We start from the raw sequence: 27346 nt of genomic DNA on the forward strand, positions 1-27346 counted from the left end.
AAACTACCAGCGATGATAGCGTTAATCTAAACAAACCTATCCCCCTGAACTGCTCCTGGCAAGTGAGTCATAGCTGGTGTGGGCAGAGATCTGCAGGTTATCTTCAGGACAGACCCTGTGTCCCTGGGATGGAGAAGAGGTATGCTGTTAAATCACCGGGCTGTGGTGCTCCTGTGCCTTCTCACACCTTGCAGAGATAGAAGTTGAGTAACTCAAGACATATGGCTGGACTGAGGAATAGAAAGGGCTGTAAAACCTGAGCATCAAATAAGGATTGTGAACAGATTTCCCCTGATGAGTCCATAGGAAAAAAAAACAAAAAAACAACAACTGAGCAACCTGGTTGTTGTGGTGGACACAGAGCTTTTCTTTGTTTTACTTTCTTTTTTTTTTTTTGCTTGTAACCCTAGCATCTGGTTGTCAGTCATAGCTCGTGGCCTGTGGTGTTTTGAGAGTTTCAGTGCTTGAGATATGTTAACAAAAGGAGTGAAAAATTGTTTTATGTGTTTTATGCCATCATGTGTGTTGAGTGGACAAAGCAGTATTCAGGCAGTGAAAAATTAATATAGTACAGGTAGCATGTTCTAGTTGCTTTGTAAAAGGTATAATACAACAAAACAACAGAATTTTGCATTATGAAATGTGATAAGAAAACATCTATCAGGATAACTTGTCCCTTCGAGTGTACATGGTAGAGAATCCCTCCTTCCATACTGGAGCTATTTTCAGGGTAAAATGAACTTGCTAAGTTGAATCAGCAAATGTTCTGGTTGTGTAGCCTAGCAGCTATGATGGACCTGGAATTATCCCTGCTTTTCTTCTCTCTAGGCAGCCGTGCCCTCTGCTGAGAACTCTGCATTTTCTAGCTGTGAGGATTTTCCTAGTAAGCAACTTTATCACCTTTTCTCCGTTTTAATAGTGATTCTGCTAGGAATAATAAAATCCTTCAGCTCTTATGCTGAAAGCGTTTTCATTGCCTCTAGGAGTGATCTATTAGGAAGCATTTTACACCTTTTGCCAGGCCCTCTGAAAGGATTAAAAATAACCAACCAAACAACAAAACACAAAGCAAGCTGCAAGAAGTCTGCTTGCAAAAAGGCCACTCACGCTTTTGGTAATATTACTGTTTTCAGCTTGAAGGAGGAGCATCTCTTTGCAATAGCATCATAGAAGAATGAGCTCCACGTGTGAAACTTCCCCAAAGAAATGAGTTATTTCATTATTCTTATGTTATTATTATCCTCTGCTTTGATACTTTTTGTTCATCTGGAATAAAATAAATGAATACCTGCAGAAAGCCACAGAGGCTTTCTGGGGCTGGAAACTAAGAATAAGCTGAAATTGAGTATAAAAATCAAATTTTGCCAGCATGTTTAGCTTCTTCAGCGTGTTTACTTCAGAGTAGTAACAGCTTAATAAGAGTTCTTAGGAAGATTGGTGACTCAATCACTTAGTGTGTTTGCTGCACGTGTATTTACATCCCTGAGGTCCGTGCCACAGAAATGCTGAAGCAGAGCTGTCTGTTGCTGGCATACTTACAAAAAGCAGGGGCAGAGCGGTTGCTTGCTGTGCCCTGATGACCCTCAGAAATCCATGTTATTAATAGGTGTAGTCAGAGCTCCATGTTAATCATGAGGTGCTTCTCACTGCAGTCATGAATAACTGGTGGGCTCTCCTACACAGAAAAAGGTACCATTTGTTTAGATCTTAGTGGGAACTAAATTATCTTTCAGCGTAGGTGGAGATATGGCAGCAGCAGATGTGACCTTAGTCTGTTACAAGGCTCTGTGAGAAGCCATAAGCTCTTGAATCCAGGTGGAATTTTGAACATCTCTTGAACTTTAGAGCAGAAGGAATATACCTGCTTGTTCTGCCTCTGACTCTGTGTGCTGGGTTATTCTTTGGTATCCCCACTGCAGGTGACTGGTTGATTATCCAGGATGCATGTTTTGGGGTGCACTGCCAGTCATTGTAACTTCACACCTTGAAGTTGCTTGGTGTGATGTCCTGCTGCACAGCTGAGAAAAACAGCTGTGATGCTGTCAGCTGGAGTTATTTAAAACCTATTGCAATTTAATAGGATTATCAAATAATCCGCTTTTATCCATGTTTACTAATACACAGTCAGATTTTTTTCCTCCTATGATGAGGGGAGCTGTGCTGTTCTGGGAAGAAAACACTCTCAGTGTGACTGCAGACACAGCTCTCCCTGCTGGGCTGTGCTGGCACTGAAGGGATACTGGGAAACAGCAAGCAACCAGTGTTTATAGTGCTCGGAGTTCAGGATCCTATCATAATAAAACTAAAATAAGGGAAAGTGCATGTATCTTTAGGATAGAGTTTGATTCTCAGTGCCACCCTGATTTTATTTGTGTGATGATCAACCAACCACATGCCCTGGTGGTGACTGCAGTCAGAGCAGGGCATGGGAGCACCGAGTTCATCTGAAGCCTTTGTCTGTCAGTAGTGCAGCAGATGTGAAAGCTTAGCTAGAAGGATCCCAGAAATACTTAAATTTGCTCTGCTGGAAGGGTGGTGCCATCAGAACCTACAACACTATTAATAATTCTTAAGGACCGTGTCTTCTGAAGCACATACTGTTTCCTCTTTATTAATAGAAACTGCATTTTGGGACCAGAAAGCCACTGAGATCTTCTTATTTATTTTTAAGGGAATTTGGACCTTCCTGTTGAGTTTCAAGCAGCTAGGTAGGTACTTGGTTGATTTGAGTTGAAGTTCTGTCTGTCTGCAATGGGCAGATGGACAAAAAGCATTATGGCTTTATTTCCATCTCATGTTGAGTTATGGTCCATGCATGCTCCATGGCCTTGGGTTTGGAATAGAGCATGCGTAGATTTTCGGATGAAGCCTCTGTTAACCAGATAAAAATGTGCATTTCAGAAGCAAAATACATCTGCGTTGCAGCATGGCAAGTTCAAAGCCACTCAGAGAAGTTTATGGGAAGCAGCTGTGGGTTGTCTTTGCTAATTAGGAACAGAGCACGCTGAGGACTTGACACAACAGGTTTACACAGTGCGATTAGGTAAAGAAAGTTAATGTCTGCTTTTAATAACAAGAGCAAGTAGCAGAGGTGGCAAAGTATTTTTAATGACATCATTTGCCCAGCTGTTTTACACATCTGTAACCTGGGACGTCGTTCCAATTCTGTAACACTTCATCCTTGCTCTTCCACACCTTTGGGATAAGGGATAAAGTTACCTGTCTGGGAGAGAGCAGCCTGGGCAACGTTTGCATTTGTGGCCAGTTATCAGCATTGGCCGTGTCCAAACACTGGCTAAACCCTAAGCATACCACATTAGGTCTATATATTTTTCAAAGTACTAATTACTTCACTGTGAATTTGGCACTTACGCAGATCCCTGTGCTCTCGGCCAGGCTTACATCTAGGAATGAAACATTTGCAGCAGCTGCAAAAATGTTTTTACTTATTTAGAGCATTCTACTATTTTATAGCCGTGAATAACGACAAGCCCATGAATCAGACATCAGTTTGCAGTGTTAGATGCTTCCCCCTGTGATGTCTGAGACAGCGATGGCACGAGGGCTGTGCCATGGGGCCCTGCTGCATGGCCGTGTGGGTGTGTGTTGCTCGTGTAGGGGCAGGTTCAGCTGATTGGATCCAGTGGGATTTCCACTGCGAGGGCTTTGATGCAGATGCCTTTCTCCTCCTTTTGTAATCTCCATGCAGCTGTGTAGAACTACCTCTGGGGCTCTAGCTGGGCTTCTGTTTCTAAACCTAAGCAGCTTATTCTGCCAAGGTGCTGTGACCACACCTGCACCCAAAGTGTTACTAAGAGTCAACTCCAGGGACTTGATTACCTACGTGCTAATGTTCTCTTTCAGATGGGAACAAGAGGAATGCTGTGCAAAATAATTGAGGGGTTTGCTGTCACTTTGGAGCAGGGAGTGACTCAGAAAGGCCCCATCCAGCTGCTTTGCTTGGTTTGCCATTTGGGTTCATTCTCAAATAATGTAATGGGTTTGAAAGTCTCATTTTTGTATTTAATGCTCTTTGTGATGTATGGACGTAGAGTATAAGATGTTAGTACGCTTACATGTGGTGCATGGCATGCTTTGGGAATAGACTTGACCTGTAGGACTTCATTACACTGTGAATTAACCTCTAGTCTGGAAGAGAAAAATACAACAGTAAGGTGTAGTACAGATATATCTGGAGAGAAATATCTGGATGTCTGGAGAGAAATGCAGCACTGACTAAAGCAAAATAAAGCAGGTTCGTGGGAGATAGAGTGTGGGTCTGAGAAAGGGCCGCTCTTCATTTTGATGTAATAATACAAATCTTGCTGTTATTCTGTATCACTGGGGCAGGGTTGACCTCAAGATTGGGGGCCAAAACTCGTGGCAACAGTGCCTTGTTTCTCTCTGGATGATACCAAACTTCAGCAATTAATTGCTGAATTAATTGCAGCTATAGCTGGGCACTGTTCAGCCTGCAGCCCCATTTCATCACAACTTGATTTATTTTCCTGTGTTACAGTGGTTTTGTATGTGCAATTTTATTCATGGATACAGTAAGGGTTGAGCATCATTCTGCTTCATTGCAGAAAAGTAAGTATTTGTCAAAATGAGAGGGTTTTCCAAACTGTTAAAGTAAACTATAAAACTCCCAAAGAGGTGGAAAATCTGAAAACTGCATTTGCTCTTAAAAATAAATTAATAAATACTTTATGATGTGGAGAGGAAAAAAAAAAGAAGTCCAGGTGGATAGCACAAGTGTTAGGAAAATAAGTGAAGACAAATATAGTTTCAGAGCAGGTGTATGGATTCAGAGAACAGCAGAACATGTTTCTTTGCCGTGACACAGGAACTTGGACCTTCTGAGTTCTCCATGAAACAGGTGAACATGTTTTCCTTTCAGGCTTCTTCAGGAGATATGTGAGTGATACAAAAACGAAAAAGTAAGATAAGTGATGATTTGCATCTGTGGGTACTACCAGGCAAAACCAATGGAATATTTCACGTGCTCTACATATTTTAGAAGTGGAAAAGCCTGTCCTGGTGATAACGGCAGAGTCATTGTTACATAATTTGAGTTCTGAATGCTCTTGAACTGTAATAAGAGCCTGAGATCAAGATGGGCCAGGAGCCAGGTATGTGGGGAACGTTTCAGGGATGCACTCGGAGCTGATGTGCTCAGTGTTGTACAGCATCCCTGCCAGCTGCTTGCCCACCTCACAGAATCGATGCATGCAGAAGGCTCTGGGCATCAGCTTTCAATCTTCTCTCCTTTTCTGAACAAAATTGGTCCCCTGATTTTGACACTATCCCTACTATCCCTTTTCTTGGAAGAAAAATTTGCTGAAAAGTTAGCTAAGTCTTTTAACGCTAACTTGGATTGCTTGATATCGAGACCAAACCTTTCCCATAATTGTATCTTACCTGAACAAAAAAGATTTGTCCTGACACAAGAATCATACGTGATGCTTTGCGTGCTTTGTTTTGCAGGAGGTTACCTAGGTGATCATCAGTTTTCCTTGATGGCTTGAAGGTCTCTTAATGCTTCCTGTTGCTTGAAAGCGTACCAAAGCTGCATGATCCCCAGGGTGCACAGCCAGAGGAGGGTGCAGCTCGGTGAGTGGCAGCACAGCAGAGCTGCCCGAGGCCCAGCTCAGGGCTGCCCAGAGGGAGCAGGGCCAGCTGCCAAGCCGTGCAGCGGGCGGCTGTTTTCATTGAGAATGCAGCCCGAGAAGTTAAAACCTTCTGAGTTTTTTAAAGTCAGCTGGAGAACATTATAGTCACGCAGAACTGAAGGCAGACAACTCGTTAAAATTAGCGTTGGCCGTAATTAAAAACATGCCAGGGGAAAAAGTCTATGAGAAGAAACAGACTCTTGGAAAGCTCCTGACATAGCTACATGTCTAAATGGAAACGTAGCTTGCTAATTGATTTAAATGATTGCCCGGCTCCTCCCCTGCTCGTTCCCTGCAGCAGGTACCGAAGCTGCCCTCTGCGGGCAGCCAGGCTGGGCACAGCCCCTTTCCCTCCCTGCCTTCTGCAGCCCGGTTCCTGAGGCAGCAGTTGCAGGAGCTGCCCTGCAGCTGGAACCCCTGGGGCTGCGTGCTGCCCACGGCTGTGTCCTGCTCTCACTGCGAACATGAGGGTGCACACAGGAAGGATTTTCAACTCAGAGTTAAGCCTTTGCGGTGGGTGCCAATGCTGACCATTCGTAGCAAATAGCAATAATTTGGCTGTGCTTGTTGTATCATCAGATCAGTTTGGAGTGTCATTGCTAAAATAATGCCACTGCCAGCTGCGCTAGGAATGAGCACAGTTTCTCTGCTGGTTACTGCAGTGTTTTGTTTCCTTTTGTTCTGGGCAAAAGACCCAGTCCTTACACAGGTATCTTACGTGCTCCTCTGGTCATGCTTCCTGAAAATGAAACAACACTGGGGCTTCAGCTGCATGGTGCTGTGCTGTATGCTGGCAGCACATGGCCGAGCAGCCTGAGTGAATCCCATTCCTTGTTATACTACCAGGTCTGATCTTGTGCTGCTGCTAATCTTACATCCATCCTGTCCCATTTAGCTGAAATTTTTATTTCCTTGTTATTGCCTATGGTTAGGAAGTGTACCCTTCCACACATCATCTTTCATTTTTCCATTGGCTTCCATGGTATAATGCAGTATGAGTGTGAAAAACTCTTCTTGTGTCAGTCTGGAGAAGCCCCATGTTGTCACGCGCAGTCTTGGGGTTTGTGTGTGTTTCTATGAAGATAACAAACCCTGCTTCACAGCCTTACATAAGGCCTACTGGCTTCAATTATGTGTTGTAACTCAGTGACTACCCTATTAAAATCATAATGCAATTTATATTGGCTTTTATTGCACGTTGTAACATGATGATAGGCCCTTTTCATGTGATGCCTTTTGGCTTTTTTAACAAATCAAAATGTAACAGCCCACCTTTTTATATTCTAATGTAATGAACTCTTTCCACAGCTCCGTCTGATGCTTATTGGCTTCTCTGAGAGATCCTATTCCTAATTTAATGAGTCCCTCTTCACATCATAACGTAATTCATACTGGCTTTTACAGCATATCCTCGCACGCCGGTGCCAAATCATATTGTGTCATAAAGCTAAGTGGCTTCTAATGGACATCACACCTCAGTAACCCTGTCACACGTTGTAACATTTTTGTCTGCCTCTCTAACACATTGCAAAAGTCCAGTGGTTCTCCAGAAAGCCTGCTGCAGGCGTGAGCCATGGGCTTTAGGCAGCAGGCGGCTGCGGCCCTTGCTGAGCGGCTGCAGGCTGTCGTGCTCTGGCTGTGTGTCACAGGGATATTTGGAGGGATGTTTTAGAGAAACACTACCCACCTGACTTTAACGGCTCCCTTGCTCCTGTTATGGGTTATTGCACAACGACTGCCTTCAGATCTATTTCTCCATGCAAGTATTTTTAAGCTCGCGTAGGGTTTACCTTATTTAAATTCTTAATGAGGCATATGTTTGCTTCTTTAACCAAATTATGCTAAGATTATTTTTTTGCATTCCAGAGTCCATTCTGGTCTTTGATATTTTCTGAGAAAAGGCTTTCCATAGTGAGAAAATTAAATTCCTTTCTCAGTGTGTATTACTGGCAGAGCGCTGTTTTCTGAAGGCAGCAGAGGTGGTGACACACCGTCCCTGACCCACAGCAGGACCTGCTATCCCAGAGTTCATGGGTAAGTTCACTGCTTCACTGACATCTGACAGAGCCGTCGAGTGTTCTTCAGAAGAAAAAGATGCAAAAATATTTGCTGTTCTAGGCAGGAACGTCACATAACGTCTCTTTCAGAGCAAGCACCTAAATCTGCTGTTTATCAGTTTAATATTTGCTCCCTTTAAGAGTGCATAGTCCTTGTGTCTCAAGTAGTTCTCAAATCTCTTCAATAGCATCATGCTATGAAGAATACACTAAAGGTGGGATTTATTTTCCCAAACTTCAAATGTCTGTGTCTTATCTAGTCCCCTTAGCTGTCATTTGTAGGTGCTAGAAAAGACAATGTCAATAGATAATCACATATTAAATTATAGATTTACTATTAGATGAGCTGAATTGCTTTCTGAAGATTTATTTCCACTGTTTGCAGTGAGACTTGATGAGTATTCAGATGGAGAATCCCACTCTTGGAAGATGAATATTCACGAGAGTACTGCAGCCAGGTACTGGCAATTCCTATTTCAATTTTTTTAAACTCTCCATTGTATCTTCTATGCTTTTGTAGCTTCCAGCACCGCGTAACGGCTTATTTTTTTTTTCTTCCTTCTCTTACCTGTTCTCTGTAGCCTGTTCCCACGCACCACCCGACCTGTCCTAAGTGGTTCTGGCTGTAGCTGGGTGCTGCTGATGGCTTTCCACAGGATCTTCCTTCTCTGGGTCCTTGACTAATTGGTGAAGTGCAGTTCAGTGGCACAAACACCTGAGCACATGCGATGCTGAGAAAGCAGGTGCACTGGGAGGCCGCTGAAGGATTAGGGATTTGGACACACTCCTGGTCATTTCTGAGGCCTGTTAGTGAGCTGTGCATTCTCTTTCCAATTCTCCCTGGTGCTGTAAAAGAGTAATCCTTGGCCAGGGTTTCAGACTGACGAAGGATATGTTCCTTCTGAGTTATTATGATAAGTCTTTATAAATCATTCATTTCATTTATTGCGCTACAGTTTATAGATCTGATAGGAGTTATTTTATAACTGAGCTTCTTTTAACACCGTGATAGGTTTTAATTCCCTGTAAAAAGGCATGTTATTAACTTCTGCTTTGTATGGGGCAACCTATTCTAACCAGAGAAATACAAATTTCTAATAGTATTGCCTCTGCCCTCATTCAGATCTGAAGATGGAATAGCTCAAGTCTCTTCTGTGAGCTGGGTTTGTCAGCTGTATTGTGTTGTCATTGACTCATGGTGACCTGATCTTCCTAGGAGGTGTATTTTGTTATAGTAGGAGGGAAGATCGTGGTACACAGTAGAGTATATGGGTTCAGAAATGAGTTTCGTGGTGTGTAGCAGGGGCGGGGAAAGTTAGCTCCCCTAAAGCCAAGTTTGTTTTCATCTACTCATGGTCTCCTAATCTAGTCCCTGCTGCATGCTGGGTCCTCTGGAGCACATTGCTCACAAGCAGGTCCAGTCAGGTCTTGAGTTATCCCTGAGGATGGAGATGCACTGCTTCCCTGGGCAGCCTTCCTAGTGTTTGGCCATCATTTGACAGAAAATAAAAGGAAAAGTGTCATGGTGTCTTGTCTTTCCAGGGAAGGAACATTTCCTTGTCTGCCCTGGTAAATGGTTCTGCAACCCCACATAATGTGTCCTGTCTCCAGCCAAGGAGGGCTGGCTGTGACAGCTTCATGGCTCACCAGCACTGCTCCTCAGAATGGTAGGTGCTACTGGAAAGTGTAGGAGATTCTTCCCTATCTCTTCTGGTTTTAAGACAATCGGTACTGAGTCTCCAGCAGTCCTGGCTAGCTTGCCTGAAGCAATTAAGAATGACACATTGTTGAAGTGATTTTTATGGGCCCAGCACAAGTGTAGGGGATGATTTTATGGGCTAGCACATCCTGTAGGGATGAAAAGACATGTGTTTCCTTGAAGTGTTGTGCTTGCTGCTCATAGAGCTTCTGTGGGCAAATGAAATTAGGTTGTGGGACAGAAAGCACGCAGTGGTCTGAAGCCAGAAACGTTGCTCTCTCTGTACTGGAGACAGTGTCTCACAATGTCTTTCCTCTAGGGCAGGCTGTGGATCTCTTTTCTCCTGTTAACTGAGCCCAGAGGGGAAAAAAAAAAAAAAGCCAACAAATGTGTTGTTTGAGGAAAGGACCCATCCTCCTGCAAGGGCTCTCTTGGGCACCTTCACCCATCCATGTCAGTGTGCAGTGCAGTATTGAGGCACGCAGAGTTCTGGGATGCTGATAAAGCATGTGGCACCCATTCAGATTGGGATAGGAAATGCGCTTTGATAGCTGTTACTGCCTTTGTGAAGATGCACACCTTCATGGGCACTGTGTGGAGAGAATGATGGGAAATAGCTGAGAGGAAAGCAAACAGTGTATGATTAATTAATCAAAAGGTTGTAATTCAGTGAGTAGAATTATACTAGCAACAAATTACTTATAGACTAAATAATACCCTGGGGATGCAGGATTTGATAATGCAGACACAGGGAAATACATTTTATCTGCAAGTTAAAAGTTTGAGCCTCATTTTGTACACAGGTAGTATGTGGTGGAAGCTGATGATATGGTCACTGTGATCTTTGCATGCAAACATAACAGGGTAAGTCTTTCGCTTTTCTGAGTAATGTGCTTCTGCTGAACTTTTACTGAGCTTGTCTGCTTAATCCTCCTTTTTCTTAACAGTGCTTAATAGCTTCCTGTTGTAGAGTGAATCTGCAGGACTTCTAGGTGAAGTTGGTTGCGCAGAGGATAGTTGAAATACTTAATGAGATTTTTCTTCCCTGCTTCGTGACTTGGGGTTAAAAATTGTATTCCATGAACTGGGGAATAAAGCCATGTCTTTAGTGGCAGTTCCTCAGTACTGTTCGGAAAACCTCCCCAATGCGCTAAGCATGCTCATCCCCAGTGATACTGGCAGAGTTGCCCCTAGTTTCTTTGAAAAGTAGTTTGTGTATGGACATTGTGTTCTGGGTACAGTGTCATACAGGAATTTAGTTAGGCAGCAGTCTTCCTCATTTTTCTGTAAAGTAGCACTATTTAGTATTTTCTAGCTATTTTTGAGTCGGACGTTCAATAGACGATCCCCAGCTTTTGGGCAAGTATACAAAAAAAGCATACTTGACTGGCTCAGCCTGCCCAGTCAATCATTGGTGAGGCTGCAGCACTTCTAAGCACAGGCTCAGTTTATGGCCTGATGTCAGGGAACAAGTGATGTGCTCTTGCAGAATACTTCTCCCTCCAGCCCCTGCAGTGCCTCCTCCTCCAGCTGGCATCCTTGCCCTTCAGTCTGACATTATGCATGGCCATGGCAAAGCTGGGGAGATCCACCTACACTGGTGCAGTTCTGGGCAGGGTTGCGGGGTCCCACGTCCTCCCACAGGAGCAGAAGTGTATCCTGGATCTTTTCCCTGTGCTGCAGATAGAATCCAGAATGTACTGAACTTAGAAACAGGTTGTGCAGAATTTGATGGTTTGTTTTTTTATTTATCCTAATCTCCAGTCTTAGGAGTTACTTCATTTTACAAGTTGGAGAACTCTGCATGTCGTTGGTAAGCATAGATAATTTATTTACTAAACTCTTCTGGCTGCTTAGATACTGAGCTGGTTTGTGTATTCAGTTCAGTTATGAAGCTGTTTTGGCTGCAAGCATATCCCTTAGGTACAATAAGAAGAAGGAGTAAATATCAGCCTCTCTGCTTGCATGGCACTGCCTTTTGGGAGCCTTCCCTGGGCCCCTCTGCAGAGCAGATTGGCAGCAATCCTGCAGAAGGGAGATGGCCTGTTGCTGTGGTGACAGCTGGCAGCAGAGGTCTCAGCCAGCCCCAGGAGGCATGCTGAGTAATAGATAAACACAGCATCTCACTCTACAGGATTTCAGTTCAGTTTCAGTGCGCATCAAGGTTTGCCCATGCTGCAGAATCCTGGTGCAGGTGTGTGCGTCGATGTTCCTTATCTGAGGTGTGGAGGGCAGGGGAGTCTCTGTGGGGCCAGCATCCCCATTGCCTCCACTGCTCTCTCCACCCAGCAGCCTCTCTCCTCTATGGATCATTATACTAAAAAGAAAACCAGTGTTTGGCATGATCAGAATGATCTTTCCTGCTATTCTGATGATACGTGAGCTTTTGCACCTAGCCCAAGGGGAGCACAAGAAAATCAGAGCATAGCAAAGAGCACCACTGCTCTTTGTCCATAGCAGAGCTTGCAGAGTCCCATTTGTGCTCCTTATGTTGCAGAGCAGTTTCTATCTCCTTCTGCTGCTGGGTGCAAGCTGAAATGAAAACATCTTTGCAATTCCCTTTACGTTTTTTTCCTAGGATGAGGCCTTTTCCCTGCTGCAGGAGCTGCAGACTTCAGCGCTGACTGCTGCATGTGCCAAAACAAGCCACCTGCTTGTATGCAGCCCAGTAACTCCCTTGTGCAAACATCTGCCACTCGGAGCTGAGATGTGCTGCAAGATGTGCTCACAGTGCCGTGGTCCTGACACCTTCTGCCTGCCCTGCCAACAGGGCTGCTCTTTATTCTGGCTCCACGTGTCCCTGTGCAGAGCTGACTGGAGGAGGGAAGGGCAGACTGGGGGCTATGGGGAAGACCAGTGCTCAGCCAGTTCTGCATAAAGGAGAGTGGTGGGAATCTGCAGTTAGAGCTGACTGATAGCACTGTTTCCTTCTGGACATTTCATTGTTAAAATGAGAGGCTTAAAGGGAATTTAGAGACACATTTGCAGTGGTGATTTTTTAATGGGACTTAATTTGTCATCTGTCTTGCAACTGATAAATTAAAAGCATAAGAACAGAGGCATGAAAGGGTTGCCAGCTTCAAACTGCTTGCTGTGCAGCCAAGATTTTCCACAACTGTGATCTTGGAAGGAATAGATATTGATAAGGGAGGTGATGTGTGCATTTGTTACATGGAAAGGGTGCTGTGCAACCTATCCAAGGTAGAGAGAGATTGCTGTTTGATGTTTGATATAAAGTCAGATAAATTAAACTTAAAAAAACTTCCAATTAGATAAAATCAGGAGAGCAGTAAGTGGAGCAGACTGACACTATTTCTCAGACAGTGGCCTATGAAGGAAAATTGGCTGAGCTTTAAAGAAGTGCTGGAGCTGGCTCAGAGAGTGAATATATCTTTACTTAAAACTCTACATAAAACTTTTAAACCAATGTGGATGAGTGATAAGCTGTTAAAGTTAATTGTGAGAGAATACAGCTCTAAAATACAGAGAGCAGTGGTTGATGGGCTGCCAGAGGGATTGTGAAGCTGCAATACAAATGGAGGATGTGAAGGGCAGAATGGAGAGCAGGTAATTATGGCCATTAAGCTGCAGAGAATGTTGGTGTTCGAGCACTTTCTGTGCTCAAAGAAACAAAACCAAATGCTTGCGTCCTGCCCCTTCTGCTGTGTTATTTCCATTAGATGCTATACCACTAAAAGCTGCACTTACCAGGAATAGTAACACGCCTGTGTTGGTTTACCTGTTACAGCTGTTGGTGTTAATATAATTTATATCAATTATTATATCATAATATTTATATAGCTACTGTAAGATAATGTGTATAATTATATATTGTGAGCTATAATCATGGAGTATTGCATTGCATGTACTTAGATGTGTGTATAATATAAATATGCTTGTCAGTGATATGTATTCTGCAGGAGGCTGTTACAGGTTCATCACATGCAGCGCTACATGTCACATAATGCACTATTACAATAGTTACTGTTTATATCCCATATGCCAGCACCAGCTGCTGGCCCCCAGCATCTGCAGGCAGCAGGTAAATTTGTGTTGGGAAACAGCTTCACTCGTTGCATTTTTTCAGCCTTGCTTTGGGGTAAGTTTCATGCATCCAGTCATGAAGGTGCTGTTGGGATGCTCAGGTAACCAATTGCCTGAGTATCTCTGTATGAGGAATTTCAGTCAGGTCAGTGTGGTAATTAGAACCACCTACTTTGATGTTTGTTTTTTTTTTTAATTAAAGCAACCTGGAGGACACCATGCCAGGAGAGGGACATTTGCTGATTGGATTTGTGAAAAGCATCTGAAGTTTGGCTTGATTCTTCTGTCTTGCTATTGATGTGTGCGTTGCTGATTTGGGCAGTTTGCAGAATGCCTAAATAAAACAAGACTAAAAACCCCAGTATGGCTGGTAAGGAAAAGGCAGTCATCTCCCTCTGGAAGATGTTTGCTTTGAATGTTGTTTTGTAGCAATTGCCATTGGTGGTATTCATCCACCGTGCTGCACAAAGCTCTATGACTTGAAGTATTTATTTTACAGGGATTTTTCTAGTCTCTGAATGCTCTTCCCTCTTATCCTAGGAACAGATCCCCTGATAATATGATTCCAGTTCCACTCATCAAATTTCCATTTAGGACTCAGTTTGCTGTGCTGCTGTTTTGTACTTGGAGCACTATGGTTCTGACATTAGCAGTCAGTACTGCTGGTGACCAGGACACGCACTGTGCCATATAGCTCTGCCCTGAGCCCACTGATCCAGGCATCAGTGCTGTCCTGAAATTCAAGCAAATTGAATATCTCACTCTCAGAGTTCTTTGGGAACCATTTCCACCAGCCCCCACTTGGGTCTTGGGGGGATCTAACAACAGTCTTACCTTCTCTAGCACTGGGAGCTAAATATTCGGGTGTAGTACTGAGGGATGTGGTTTAATGGGGAAATAATGGTGGTTGGTTGGACTGGATGATCTCGGAGGTCTTTTCCAACCTTGGTGATTCTGTGGTATGTTTCGTGGTTGAGTTTCATTGTAGGGTGTGCAACTGTAGGTCAGGAGGAGATGGAGGGTAGGGAACAGCTGTGTGAGATCCATAAGGATAATTCCACTGGAAATATGAAGGTCACAAAGTGAAAACTGTTCCCCCCCAAACTCATAGCTTTTTTGTTTAGAGTAATTAAGATATGGAGTGATTAACTTGGCATGGCAGTTAATAATCTTTGAGCTGTTGCCGGGGGCTGCTGTACTTGGTCTGTGCACTGCCGATGCCCAGATCTGGCTGTGATTAAAATGTGTTTTGGCTCAATTCTGCTGCACTGCAGCAATGAAAAAATTCAAAAGTAAGCAGGTGTCTTAAGTAAGGCTCCAGGAGGAGGAAAAGATGCTAAATCAAGGGGAAGAAAATGCCTTCAATAACACTTTTTTTCAGTAAGTGTAGAGATATAATGGCATTTTAGTTCATTTCTTACTTTACACCATTTTTCTTACCACTAAGTAGTACTTAAAGTTGATTTTGCTACTTCTGCTACATATTCTGTAACTGTTTTAGTCACAAAGAAAATTTTTTTTCTGACGTGGCTCAGTTACATTAAATAATGTTCCAATAACGGTGAGAAATGTTGCATTTTACAGTGGTAGAGGTTTTGTATTCTAAAAAACATAGGAGTTCTAAAAATGCCATCCTCTCGTGAGATTGTAGGATAAAACAGAAGCATAAAAAGGAAAAGTGACCTGTCTTCATTACGTCCAGAATATAGCTGCACATTTTGCTTTTGCTTCTCCATTAGAACTGGAAGCACGGGTGATGTTGAAAAACAGGGCCAAATTTTATCTATCCCGAGGCAGAGGAAAACAAACAGAATTTGGGATGCTGGGTGGGTTTGGGTCTAAGTCTTATTGTGCAGGTAATTCTCTGCAAGTTTGCTGGGACTGCTAAGCTACAAAGTTGAGCATCATCGTCTTCAACATATTGCTAAGTGATAGTGGGTATTCTCCAGTGTTAGCAGTAGTTTGGGCTTACTGGAGCAGCACTGCATTTTCTTCTTGCTGAAGGAGAAGATCGTGATGACTTGCTGAAGCATTAAAGCTTTGAAAGAGACAACTTAGATGAAGAAGCACCTTTCTCTGCTCCCTTTCTATGATGACAGTGGTAAAGGCTTTGTGTTGCTGTAGTAATGAAGAACTGAGCGTAGTCTAGAATCCGGAGCAGTGACTGCTAATATTCAGGGCAGTTTGAGCAGCTGCATGTTCTGTAAACGTGCTTCTGGTCAGCATTTTTTTCTTCTGAAGAATTACGGTCATAGTGTTTGCACTTTGAGATCTCACCCATAGCCAGCCAGAGCTGAGAAAGCATTTGGAAAATGCATGCAGACAGAGGGTTTAATTTTTAGGTAGCCCTTTATGGAGCCATGAGTTGGACTCAATGGGCCTTCTGGGTCCCTTCCAACTAGGCATATTTTATGGTTCTATGATTTTCTTTAATTGCGTTTTTTCCTTGTTGCTTTCCATAGGACGCGTGTTGATGTGTACAAATGTGTAAATGAATAAAAAATATTTCTGAGTGAAACCAAATTGATTGCTGTATGCATTAATTGAAACTAGTTGAAACTCTGAAATGAATTAGGCTGCTGTTTCAGACTTATCTAACCTCACTGTAACATTTAACAGATGAGCTGTCGTGTTCCTAGAGAGTGAGCCATGACAAGCCTGGAGGTCCAGCAGTGTCCAAGTAACTTCTGTACTCACTGGCACTGAGGAACCAGCACAGCCTCTGCCTGCACCATTTGAGATGGTTGGAGGAGAACAAGAAATGCATGATCCCTGTTGCATAAAGGTGAGGATTGTAATGTGTTGGAGTTCTGCAGAATTTTTCCAGATTTCATGCTGTCTTTTCTAGAAAGCAATGAGAAAAAAGATTAACTTAAATCAGTTCTCTGAGGGGTCTAAGTATTATGATAGTGAGGTCTTTTTTTAATTAGCGTTTCTTCTCTTGGACTTTCTGCAGGTTGATCTGTTTCCAGAAGCTCCCCATACTTCAGGATATACCTCGAGGTGCCAGTTTTTACACATCTTTAGCCCCGCCAGTGTTGTGCTTCAGCAGGAGCCTTGGCCAAGCTGGTGTTCCCAGTGCCTGCTGCCAGCTCAGAGGTGTTCCCTGTGGCACAGCACATGTGCCTGCTCTGTTTGCTCAGGTGGGAAAGATGTTGATCAGGGACAGAGAAAAACCTTTTAAAACAAGTTGAATGTGGGGACCAGTGGTCATCATTTCTCTGTTTAGAGGCTGAGAGCTCTTGCTGTTTATGGTCTGCGTGCTGGTGTTTGGCACTTTGTCCTCTTTCGTCTGACAGTAGCAAGAACTGACTCTGCTCTTTATTTTACTCAGAATCATGTTTTTGAGTTTCCGATTTCTTAAATCCTGTCATGGCTTTTAGTCTAGAAGGGAGCAGAAGTATGTTTTTGAGAACTCAAAGCTGCTTTAAATCACAGCAATAATAATGCCCAGGCAAATAATCATTACGGTTAGCTAACTGTAATAACAGCAGATCTTGGCTTTTTGTTTTTTAGCACTTTTAAAAATAGCAGTCAATCCAGAATAAACTCACCGTTGATTACTCTGATTTACATCCATTTAGCAGAGCAGAATCTGACCCTTGTAATACATTCCTGGGTTTGAAGAGCAGGAGAACTCTCAGGCACGAACCCAGTTCTGCAGAAACAAAGCCACCATCTTCTAGATGTTAATGCAGCAGTCCTCAAGAGATGTTTACAGTGAGATATGTTGCAAGGTCACTTTGCATTTTACCATGCAGTGACATTGTGAATTCTGACAATTCCCTGTAAAGAAACTCCAGAGCACGTGGTGTCTAAAAGCAGCCTCTGGCGTAGCCACTACTACACCAGTTCTCCTGAAAAAATGGGAGCTGGACTTTGCACAAGTGTTTATTGTAAAGTTAGCTGGGCAGAAAGCTTGTGACTCAGGCTATGGCTGGTGGGAGGTATTACTCAGCTCCGTGTGAACCCTCAATAAAGTTCAGTACAGTTTTTAAGCTGTGGTTTTGGCCAGGTTTTGCTTTTTCTGCGTCAGTCGGTTCCTTCTTTGTTTGGATCATGGTTGATTTAAACATTATTTTTATGAGTGGATCCATTGACTGTTTTGACTGTGTTTGGGTTTTTTTTCTTTTCTTTTTTTGATCCTTTGGTTAGGAATAATTTGGGGGAGGATGATTTAAATAAGGACTGATGTGTCTTGGCTGGGCTTCCTGTGGCTGAGGAACGCATTCTTCACCACTGTCTGCTCCTCCTTTGTGGCTGGCCAGGATGTTGAGCATCTCGAGATCCAGAAGGCACTTGTTTTTCTCCACAGGGACACCTCGTGTATTTTATGACAAAGGCTTTATACCAGCTTTAGCTGTCTGAACATACACTGCTTCTTCCAAGAATTCCAGGAATTTGGGATAAAAAGGGGAATTCCAGTGTCTCCTTAAAACGTAAGCAAATGAATGAATTTAAGCTTTACTGAATGCAAGCTTATTTATTTCAATTCTCATGCACTTTTTTGCTGTAGTTATTCTGGTAATTTTAGAAAAGATGGAGAAGATCACATGTCTGGAAAAAGAATATGAATTTTTGTTAAGCAAAACGCAACACCCTGTATGAAGAGAAAACAAGCAGTGTGGTTGGGGATGTGGCCTTAGGGTGAGGATCCCAGACTTGCGTCATTCTTTCTGTCACTGCTCTCACGTGCTTCTTTGGGAGAGCCTTCTGACCTTGTTGGATGCAAGGCTCTTCCTTTTCACTGATTGACTCCATAAACAACCTGTGTTGTGATTCATTCATTGAGGGATATGGATGTAGCAAAGCCTAACTAATGCTCCAGGAGTTTTAACTGTGTTTCAGATACTGTGAGGGCTTCAGGAGTATTGGAAAGCTTTTGAAATCTTCAGTGCTTGCATTGTAAGTCTTCAAAATGTAGAAAACCCTGTTGGGTCAGCTGTTGAGGATACTGGAGCAGAGTGGAGAGCTGATGATATCATCTAGATAAAGAAAAACACCCAACCTGCAATGTACATAATGGTACCTGAGCCTGCTTGGCTGATTCCCCTTGAAAAGCTTGCAGCTATTTCCATACTGAGTCCCACCCACCCAACCATGGGGGCTGGGCGCTGAATCTTCTGGCTGAGGTTCGATTCACAATGGAAGTGAAAAATGAGCCCCTTTATTTTAACAACCCTTCTAACGTCTAAAAAGAATAAAATGGAAATGGCAATTATTTTTCTGTCTCTAAAGAGAGAAACTTTTTTTTCAAATCTTTTGGTTTGATGACTAAGGAGCAAATGTTCTCTCCACAGATACAGCTCTGTGTTGGGACCACTGCTGGCTGGTCTGGTGCTTGAAGGGTTGGGATATGCCTGATAGGGAGCAAAGCTACTGGAAAGGAGTGGGCTGTTTGTTAAAAACTAGCTGGTGCTGAACAAATGTAATAGCTGTCTTCAGTGTAATTAATGACTCAGTTAGCACATAAGGGGAATTTCGATAGATATTATATTCTTGGCTCTTAGCAAACAGTTGATTTCCTGCCATAAGAAAATCTATTAAAAAGCTGGATATATAGCAAGCAGATACAAATTCCATGGCATAGATTCTGTATTGGCTGACATGCGGGGAAGAGAGTAATAATGATGCAGAGACCTCCGAGTGTGAAATCCTATAAAGCATTTTTTTTGCAGACATCAGTGCTGGGGTCCAATTTGTTGTGTCTTTTGTATAAAGCATTTCTGCAGTTCAATTTTTTTTACCCTAAACCAGGCTTTGTAAAATCAGACTTGCAGAATATGTGATGGAAGTTTCCATTTTGAAAACCCTGATGGAAGACACTGATTAACCACAACGTGAATGTTTTCACAAAGCAAACACTTCAGTACTAAGCCTGCTCACAAAGCTGCTTAAGTGATGTTTAAATGGAAACAGTAATGAATATGCTGGTAGTGTCATTGCCATGAAGGAGCACAAGTGGTGGCCAAGCGATAGGAGAAATAAGGAAGGATGTTCTTTGTTTCTTTCCTCTAGGATCTTCAAGAACCGTTGATAAACACCGAGATAATGTACACATCAATAAAGATAGTAGCTTTAACAGTTGGAAAAAATAATGTGAGGCACCCAAGTTTTTCCCCGAGTCAAAAAGCTTTGAAACATTCCCAATGTTGAGAATGGTTTCTCTGATTTTCATTTTGCTGAGCAGTTCAGGGCATCAGCGAGGACTTGGTGGTGTCTGGACAGAGGGAGGGTGCTGAGAGGAGAGGGAAACCAAGTTGTTAAGATCTGTGAAAAAGGAAGGAATTAATCCATGTCTCCCTAGAGCCCAGCTGACTTTCTGGGATTGCTGAGTAGCTGCCTTTCTCTGCCTCCCGCCTGTGACATCAGAAACAAGTGGTGTGAAAATCAGTGAATCGGTTAAATTTGGTGGAATATGTTCTTGTGTGTTATTTTATTTTAGTAAAATGCATTGAATGTCTCAGGATGAAAATCCAAATACCTATGAAGTGTGTTACAGCTATCATGGAATGTTTATTTCAAGACTTTTTCAAAGCCATTCCAATGGGAAAGGCAAAAGGAAATGCAACTTTGGAAAAGCAAATGGTGCATATTAAGAAAAAAGGCATCTAGAAATTTTAAAGAGTACTGATTTATGAAAACTGACTCCAATAATGTCAGTGTACAGCTTTCTCCATGAGGACACTAGGGAATTCTTCTGACAATGAGTGGTACATTTTCAACTCCAGAAGCACACCCAGCTTCAAATGCATGCACATCATCTTCACTCCATCACATTGCATCATCTTGTTGTGATCTCTTTGCTCCGTTTATTGAAAGCTTTTCTCAGTCTCGACTTGTTGCAGGTGCTGAATCATGTTGATCCACATGAGATCAATACAGATAGTAATACAGAAAATAAGGTAGAGTTCTGCCACGCTAATTTGAACTTCTTAGGAGCATGATCTTGTGTAGGGCGGGATCTTTGCCATGGTAGAGAATGCAGAAATGCAGGAAATAACTCCCACCAGCAGTAGGTCATCCATGAAGCTTGAGAAAGGCTGCCCTGGGGACTCACGTAGCTCAGGTCTTAGTACCATTCAGTACTCTGAAGTGTCAGTAGCTCAGCTGATGTTCTCTTTGTATTGTTGCCTCTTCATTGCTGACAGATAATTTCAGTAACCCTTGCAGGGCAGTTAGCTGGTTAGTAAACAGCCTTTTGGACTCATCTATGGGAGGCAGGTGGATGCAAAGAGTATTTTGCTAGAGGTAAAGTGATTTTAGAAATTGTGAATGTTTTGCTTCCAAGTGATTTTATCCTTTGTTTGATTCAAACAACAGCAACATGTGATTTTTTTTTTTTTCAATGTCAGGGATCCTGTTTAACTTAAAAAAAAATAATAATAATAACACATTAAACGTAGCTTTCTTAGCATTCTGATAACTGATGAGACTTTGGTCGGCAACAGCTTTCAGCAGTGTCTGAACTAGACTGGGTTTGTCTCATGCTCTTAATGTGTCAGTCTTTCTTTTCCAGACCTTTGAATCAATCATTCCTCTGCTATTTATCTCTTCTGGTTGCTGGAGATGAGGATTACCACGTCACATCCTGATTTATAAGATCAAGCTTGGTGATTTTCAGTAATTCAGGATATATTCTTGCTTTTGTTGAAGTGAAAGAAGGGATAATCTATCATATCATGACATTTGTTTTCCTTTTCCTCTGTGTAATGCCAAGGGATAGGGTTGGAGGTGCTTGCTGGTTCATGTGGCATCGCAGAGCTTCCCATGCAGCTGAAGTTTCAGGTTATGTAACAGGAAATTCTCAAATATGGTCAAAATTCGATTTCTAGCATTTTGGCATGTATATTAAAGTCAGTATGGTTCCAATTCAGACAGTATGGTCTCACATATGGTTTTTGTCTCATATTGAAAGAATTTGTACCAATTTGGCTACATACATACTCCACCCATAGTTTGCATATTGTCTTCTTCTTATGGTGAGGTTTGCCTGTTAAGTAGAAAGACAAAATATGCTTAAATTACAGAAGCAGAGACAGCTTAGAAACTCAATACAGCACAGGTCAGCTAGAGTTTTACTTCAGACCCAGAACTCCACAGCTCTAATGTGGGATGAGATATGGGTGTGAACCTTACAGACAAGTGTTTTTCATGGCTCTGTTGTTTACCTTGCCATGCAAGCCAGCTCTTCTTTTCTTTACCTCTGCTTTTATTGTTCATATCTATCTGGAGCACAAAATCTCTGAAATATTTATTTTCTTCCTTTTAAAATTGTATAGCAAGAAGAAGGGCTTATCTCAGCCTTTATCTCATCATCTGATGGAGATTGACAGTGTATGGGGGAGTTTGCATAAATTATTTGCATCTCGCCAAAACCAACCAGCCAAAAAACAAAACAAAACAAAACAAAAACCCAAATAAGTGAGTATAGCAGAGCCAGCAGAAAATATTATCTTTGGTTTGTGGAAACAACCCTGTGTCCCCATTTTGTTCAGTGTGGATTGGATGGGGTTAACGTTCTTACTGCTGATGAAAGCACTCTGCTACCTGTCTCAGCAGTGCTCCACTACGAATGCACTGCTCCTACTGACACATTTTCTCACCCCTCAGTTGTTATCTGAGCGGTGTCAGCCCTCACAAGCTCTACAGTCAGTGCCTGCTTGCTCCAGGTGCTACATGAGCACAACAGAAGGATGCCAAGGGGTTGCAGACTGCAAGTGTCTGCATGCTGTTGCTCTTTCCAAGAAGCCCCTATTTTGGCTAACTGTAGAAGAAATCATTCTTTCCTTCACAGGATCCTTGCAAACACTGTCAAGGTTTAAGGAAGTTTGTGTCTGAATATCTTTTTGCAGTAGGTGCAATGAGGTTATCTGTTTTTCAGGAAGATAAGTAGCTCCAGACAGTAAGGAAAACTGCTGGCTCGGGCTTCACCTCCGTTAATATAAGTTCAGCCCCTTACCTCAGAAAAAATCCTGCATCAAGCCATGGTTTTAACTTGCAGATGGAGTTTTTATCTCAGGACTGAAGTGCTGAATCTCTCTGACCTCCAAAGGCATCCTTACTTCATGTGGGTGTGACTGGCTGCTTTGCTTTCCTACAGAGATGCTTTAGAGCCCCAGAGTGCTCTGTCCAGAGCCCAGATGAGGCCCTCCTTAAGCTGAATTGATCCGTATCCTACAGGAGGCTTTTTCTTTCTTGGAAGCATGCTTAAAAATAAAACTTAAATAAAACTGGGCATTTCCATTTAACCATGTTCTGCTCAGTGCAGTGTAACTGCATTGCAGAATTAGCTCCTTGGCACTGCAAATAATACATCAACCTGAAAGAGGGGGAGGAAAGTATCTTTTAAAATTTTGTGGGAAGAAGATCTAGCAGAGGGTTTGTGTTATGAAACAGAGTTTCTTCACTGTGACTCATAAATAGGTACTGTCAAAGGTTATGTGTTCATATGTATTATAATATGTGTGTGTTTATACATACACAAATATATAGGGATAAATAATACATACAACTTTTTAAATTTTTATAAAGCTCCATAACCAGTACATTTCCAGGGCAGAACAGAGCTCCTCGTCCAGCTCAGTGTCTCACAGGCTAACACATTATATGAATTCTCTGCAGCTGATGCAGTGCATTTCTTTTAAGAAAACTCCTCCAGTGCCTCATGGAGTGCAGCCTACTGCAAAGGATCCTGATTGTCTTCCAAATATAACAGCATTTTCATAGCTCCCTGTAGTTATCTCTGCAGCTATGCTCTTTTATTGGCCTGGCTGTCCTAGGACTGCCCCTTTCCTTACCTATCCAGTTCCTTATAGGTGCTTATGTCAGACTGAGAGAGAAGGGTTTTGAGCTCTACAAGCAGCAGCTTCCTGGCTGAGGTGACACCAGCCTGTTGTTTTGCTTCAACCTCGTGAGTAATGCTTGTATTTCAGCCTTAGGTGGAGGTGTGTGCTCCTCCTTTTTACCTAATTGAAGAGGTTATGAAGCTACTCAACTTAACTGCAGTCCCCATGTAAGCCTTGACAAGTAACTAGAGCTTCTCTAGAATGATTTTACAAGGAGCTGAGATTCCTTCATCCCTGGTACAATCTCTTATTTTTGCCAAGGTACACAGAAAGCTGCTCTATGCAGAAAGAATCAGTCCTCTTGGCTAGGCTGAACAATCCAGGATACAGAAGGGTGGCTGCCCTCGTTTTGTGATGATGCCTTGTTTCTTTCAAGAAAGGGAACATCCCTTCTTGCACTCATGAATCTGGTTCTTGCCTTCACTCTTGTGAATGGTCTTGTGGCCATTGTGCTGCTCCTATGCTGACGGTGTGTGCTGGACCAGTCTGCCTGCCTTCGAGATGGATAGTGAATTTCAACATTTTCTCTAGCAAGTCTTTATTTCTCTTTCAGGAATGCTTGTACACACCTGAATTTTGAAACCTTTATCTAAGATGACAGGTCTTGAAATGGAAAGAGCCTTCATCCTTCTCATGCAGATGTCATAGCCTACTTCTGGAGGTCGCCCTGTTGGAATCACAGGTGACAAATCAACAAGGAACTGGCAGGATGAATGTTAGGAAACAAAGTTTTAGTCCACAGTGGTGAACACAGTCTTGAAGGAATAATTTCCTCAAGAGCTGTGAGAAGGAATTTTGCCATTCTCTGTGCTACTTTGATGAAAAGACTGTTAAAAAAGAAATCCTTTCCAAACAATGATTTCACGTTAGCCTTGCACGTGCTGATGCTCATTGCCTTACCCAGCAGGGAAGATCCCTTTGCACAGCCAGGTTCTGTATTCCAGCCCCAACCACCAGAGGTGGCAGGCCTGTAGGACAGCCATGACCTGTGCTGCTGCAGTTCCTTGCCTCTTTTTTTTGTCTGTTGGCATAACCTTGCTCTTGGTTCATAGAATCAGAGAATCACCAGGGTTGGAAAACACCTCCTGTGCTAGCTGGCATGTGATTCTCAGCTGTGCATTTTTCATTCGTGTTTTCAGATCTCTTGAAGCTGATTCCAGCAAGGCAGCCGTGGTGCTGCATGCACAGCCTCTGAGATGCCAGAGGGATTGGGCTTCCAGTTTATCCTCAGCACAGGTGCCTTGGAACTCCCCCCTCCTTGTCACTGCTGTGCAGCTCTGTGAGCTCGAGAAGAGCCTAGCATGAATCTATCTTTGACACATCTGGATCCAGCCCAGGCCCAGTTGGCTGAGTGGTTTTCTGGCAAAGTCTCTTTTCCCATCCGTATCCATTCTTACAAAGTGAGCTTTCCCCATTCAAATATTTTGATCTCACTGAAATGTTTCAGTTCAATATTTCTTTTGCAATGTCATTTTCTGAAAATGAGTACGTTCATGTAAAAGGTTTGAATCTTTTCTAAAATGCGTTTTCAACTGGAAAATGCAGCATGAATAATGTCCATTTTGGAGAGGTCTTATACACTGACACAGGGTCACAGAATTGTAGGGGTTGGAAGGGAGCTCTGGAGATCATCCAGTCCAACCCCCTGCTAAAGGAGGTTCCCTACAGTGGGTTGCTGGGGAAAACATCCAGGCAGGCTTTAAATATCTCCATAAAAGGAGACCCCACTATCTCTCTAGAGCCCAGAACTGTTCACAGTATTCCAGATGTGGCCTCTCTAGGGCAGAGCAGAGGGGGAGGATCACCTCTGTTGCCCCGTTGGGCACTCTTTGTTTCATGCATCTCAGGATGCCATTGGCCTTCTTGGCCACAAGGACACACTGCTGGCTCATGGTCAGCCTGTTGTCCACCAGGAGCCCTCCTCCACAGAGCTCCTTTCCAGCAAGATGTGCAAAGCCTTTTCTTTCTCAGGTATTTGCTTCTTTTTTTCTGTGTCTCAGCACTTCGTAGGTGCTTAAAAGGCAGTGTGGATGGTACTGCAATGTGCTACAGGCTCTTAGCTCCTGACCAGGCAACTGCGTGGGCATCAGATCATCTGGGGATCCTGCAGAACTGCTGGGATCGGGGCAGGATCTCAGTGGACCCAGGGACCAGCCACGAGGCTTTGGAGGTTTCTTGTCTCTCTGAGCAGACATGGTAGAAGCTAAGCAATCTATTAAGGCACATACATGCCTTATAGCACGTGTGTGCAGCTTATCCATGAGACATTTGCAGTTCGAAAGCTAAACCTCCCTGCAGTCAGGAGGTTACCATCCAAAGTGGAAACGTCTGAGGTGCTGCCGGAAGGCTTTGCAAGGGGAAAAGTCATCATCTCTTCTTTTGGAGAGAGATGTTCATCAGGAGGGAAGCGCTGTGCAGAAAGTAGAAGGGGGAAAGGTGCTTGCAACAGGCCGTGCAGGAGAAGGTGTAACTGTGAGAGGAGCAAAGAGGAACAGGCCAAGGACGGATTGCTGGGGAGGAAAGGGGGAGGGGAAGGATCATTGCAGATTTGTTGCACTTAGCATTAGGAGTTGCTACAGAGCATGCAGGTTGTAGTGATTTTCTAATACTGAGTAATATGTCAGAAAGGCTATTCTGGATTTAGACCAATATATACAGTTTCTTGTCTAAGTAGAACCATATGCTCAAATGAGAGATCATTTTATTTTACTAGGATGGACAGTAAGTAGAAACACATTCCAGATTTCATGAGGTTTCTTCCCCCCTTGGCAGCTATAGAGCTGCTTGTGCTTAGTCTATGGTTTTTCAACTGTTTGATACCTGTCCTTTACTTTGCAGGGCTTAGAATCTGACTGCATCATGGTGTCTGTTGAACTGTGACTAATGGCTGCATCACAAAGCTGGTTCACCAGGTCACCTCAGCTGTAGCTGGTAATTGTTAGCAATAAAACAAATGGGGCTGATGCACGCTTTGCCAGCATGCTGTACAGTAGAAGATGGAGCTTTTGTGTCCGTCCTCCACTGAAGACTTAATGTTCTGTGCTCAGAGCCTGACCTCATCCAAATCCTTTCTGACAGCCTCCAAAGAAAAAACCTGTTGTGGAATGTGCAAGCTGGTGTTTAATACATGAGCCCTTCGCAGCAGGTTGGGTAATCAGAAGAAAGTAGATATTTATACAGTTCGACATTGGTAAATAGTCCCCCTCCTCCTGCAGCTGCTGATGGTTCTCATTCCAGCGCTGAGCATATTTCTGCGTTGTTCACCTCCACCATCACCCATGCAGCTGTCCCTGGATGTAACGAGGCCTTTCTGACCTGATCCTACCATGCCATGGACCCTCTGATTGTTCACCTGGAGCAGTAACAGCTGGCCATTGAACAGCATTTAATGGCCATGGCCAGAGACTTCACGTATGGGATTCTGCTGGCATCGCTCTAAGAAGGGGAGGGGATTGGCTATTGGGGTTGACTAGCTCAAAGCAACACAGATATAACTAAAAAACCTGTGCTATATCACATGTTCATCTACTGCCTGGATTCTACCTCCTGCAGGCACCGTTGCTTCCCTGCATGCCCTGGGAACTGCAGACTGTTCAGGTGCTGTGGGCCACAAGGACAATCTGATCTGCTTCAGCTTCTTCTATGCTATTTCGCTGGGTCACTTCTTAGGAAGAAGGTGGGTCACCCCCCATGATTTCTTTCCCCTTCCCTGCTTTGGCCACCATATCCATTTTGGGAAGTCGATTGCCACTACCCAGAATGACTTTTCTCCCTCTTAGCAAAGTGAGCTTGCAGCACTGAGCCCCTCTCCCAGGAGTGATTCTGCTGTCAAAATTGCTACTTTGCAAAGGAGCCTCATTCAGGCTGTTTCCTTTCTGCTCTGCTGTGTGTCTGTGTGTCAGTTAGGAGGCTGAGAACAGCTGAGCATCAGCGATCTCCTTACACCGTGTTCCATCCTGTGGCTTATTGCTCCATCTCTGAGATACATTATCCTACTCCCTAAACCAAGCATGTGCCCAGGAGATA

At 43.3% G+C, this 27346-nt stretch overlaps 3 long non-coding RNA genes across 8 annotated transcripts in view; 2 read left to right on the plus strand and 1 right to left on the minus strand.

The window, feature by feature from the left end:
• The window catches only part of LOC116217203, a 4104-nt gene extending 3217 nt beyond the window's left edge, over positions 1-887 (plus strand). The window contains exons 2-3 of the long non-coding RNA XR_004161382.1: positions 11-139; positions 829-887. This is a non-coding gene — a long non-coding RNA (uncharacterized LOC116217203). The remainder of the gene's footprint in view (positions 1-10; positions 140-828) is intronic.
• Positions 888-2778: 1891 nt separating this feature from the next.
• On the minus strand, positions 2779-5498 carry LOC109370042. Its single transcript, XR_002119797.1, has 3 exons — positions 5422-5498; positions 4077-4149; positions 2779-3195 (listed from the first exon to the last, which is right to left on the minus strand). It is a non-coding gene; the product is annotated as an uncharacterized LOC109370042 (long non-coding RNA).
• Positions 5499-5539: 41 nt separating this feature from the next.
• LOC104913242 overlaps positions 5540-27346 on the plus strand; it is a 41998-nt gene continuing 20191 nt past the window's right edge. For 2 of the 6 annotated variants that reach the window (XR_004161385.1, XR_004161387.1), the window contains exons 1-11: positions 5640-7706; positions 8115-8187; positions 9272-9396; positions 10232-10292; positions 11193-11241; positions 12007-13842; positions 16092-16257; positions 16429-16615; positions 17788-17911; positions 26159-26251; positions 26873-26996. This is a non-coding gene — a long non-coding RNA (uncharacterized LOC104913242). The other 4 variants (XR_004161384.1, XR_004161386.1, XR_004161383.1 and 1 more) reach the window with 4 other exon arrangements.

This window comes from Meleagris gallopavo, chromosome 15 (assembly GCF_000146605.3).
Source record: "Meleagris gallopavo isolate NT-WF06-2002-E0010 breed Aviagen turkey brand Nicholas breeding stock chromosome 15, Turkey_5.1, whole genome shotgun sequence".
Classification (NCBI taxonomy): domain Eukaryota; kingdom Metazoa; phylum Chordata; class Aves; order Galliformes; family Phasianidae; genus Meleagris; species Meleagris gallopavo.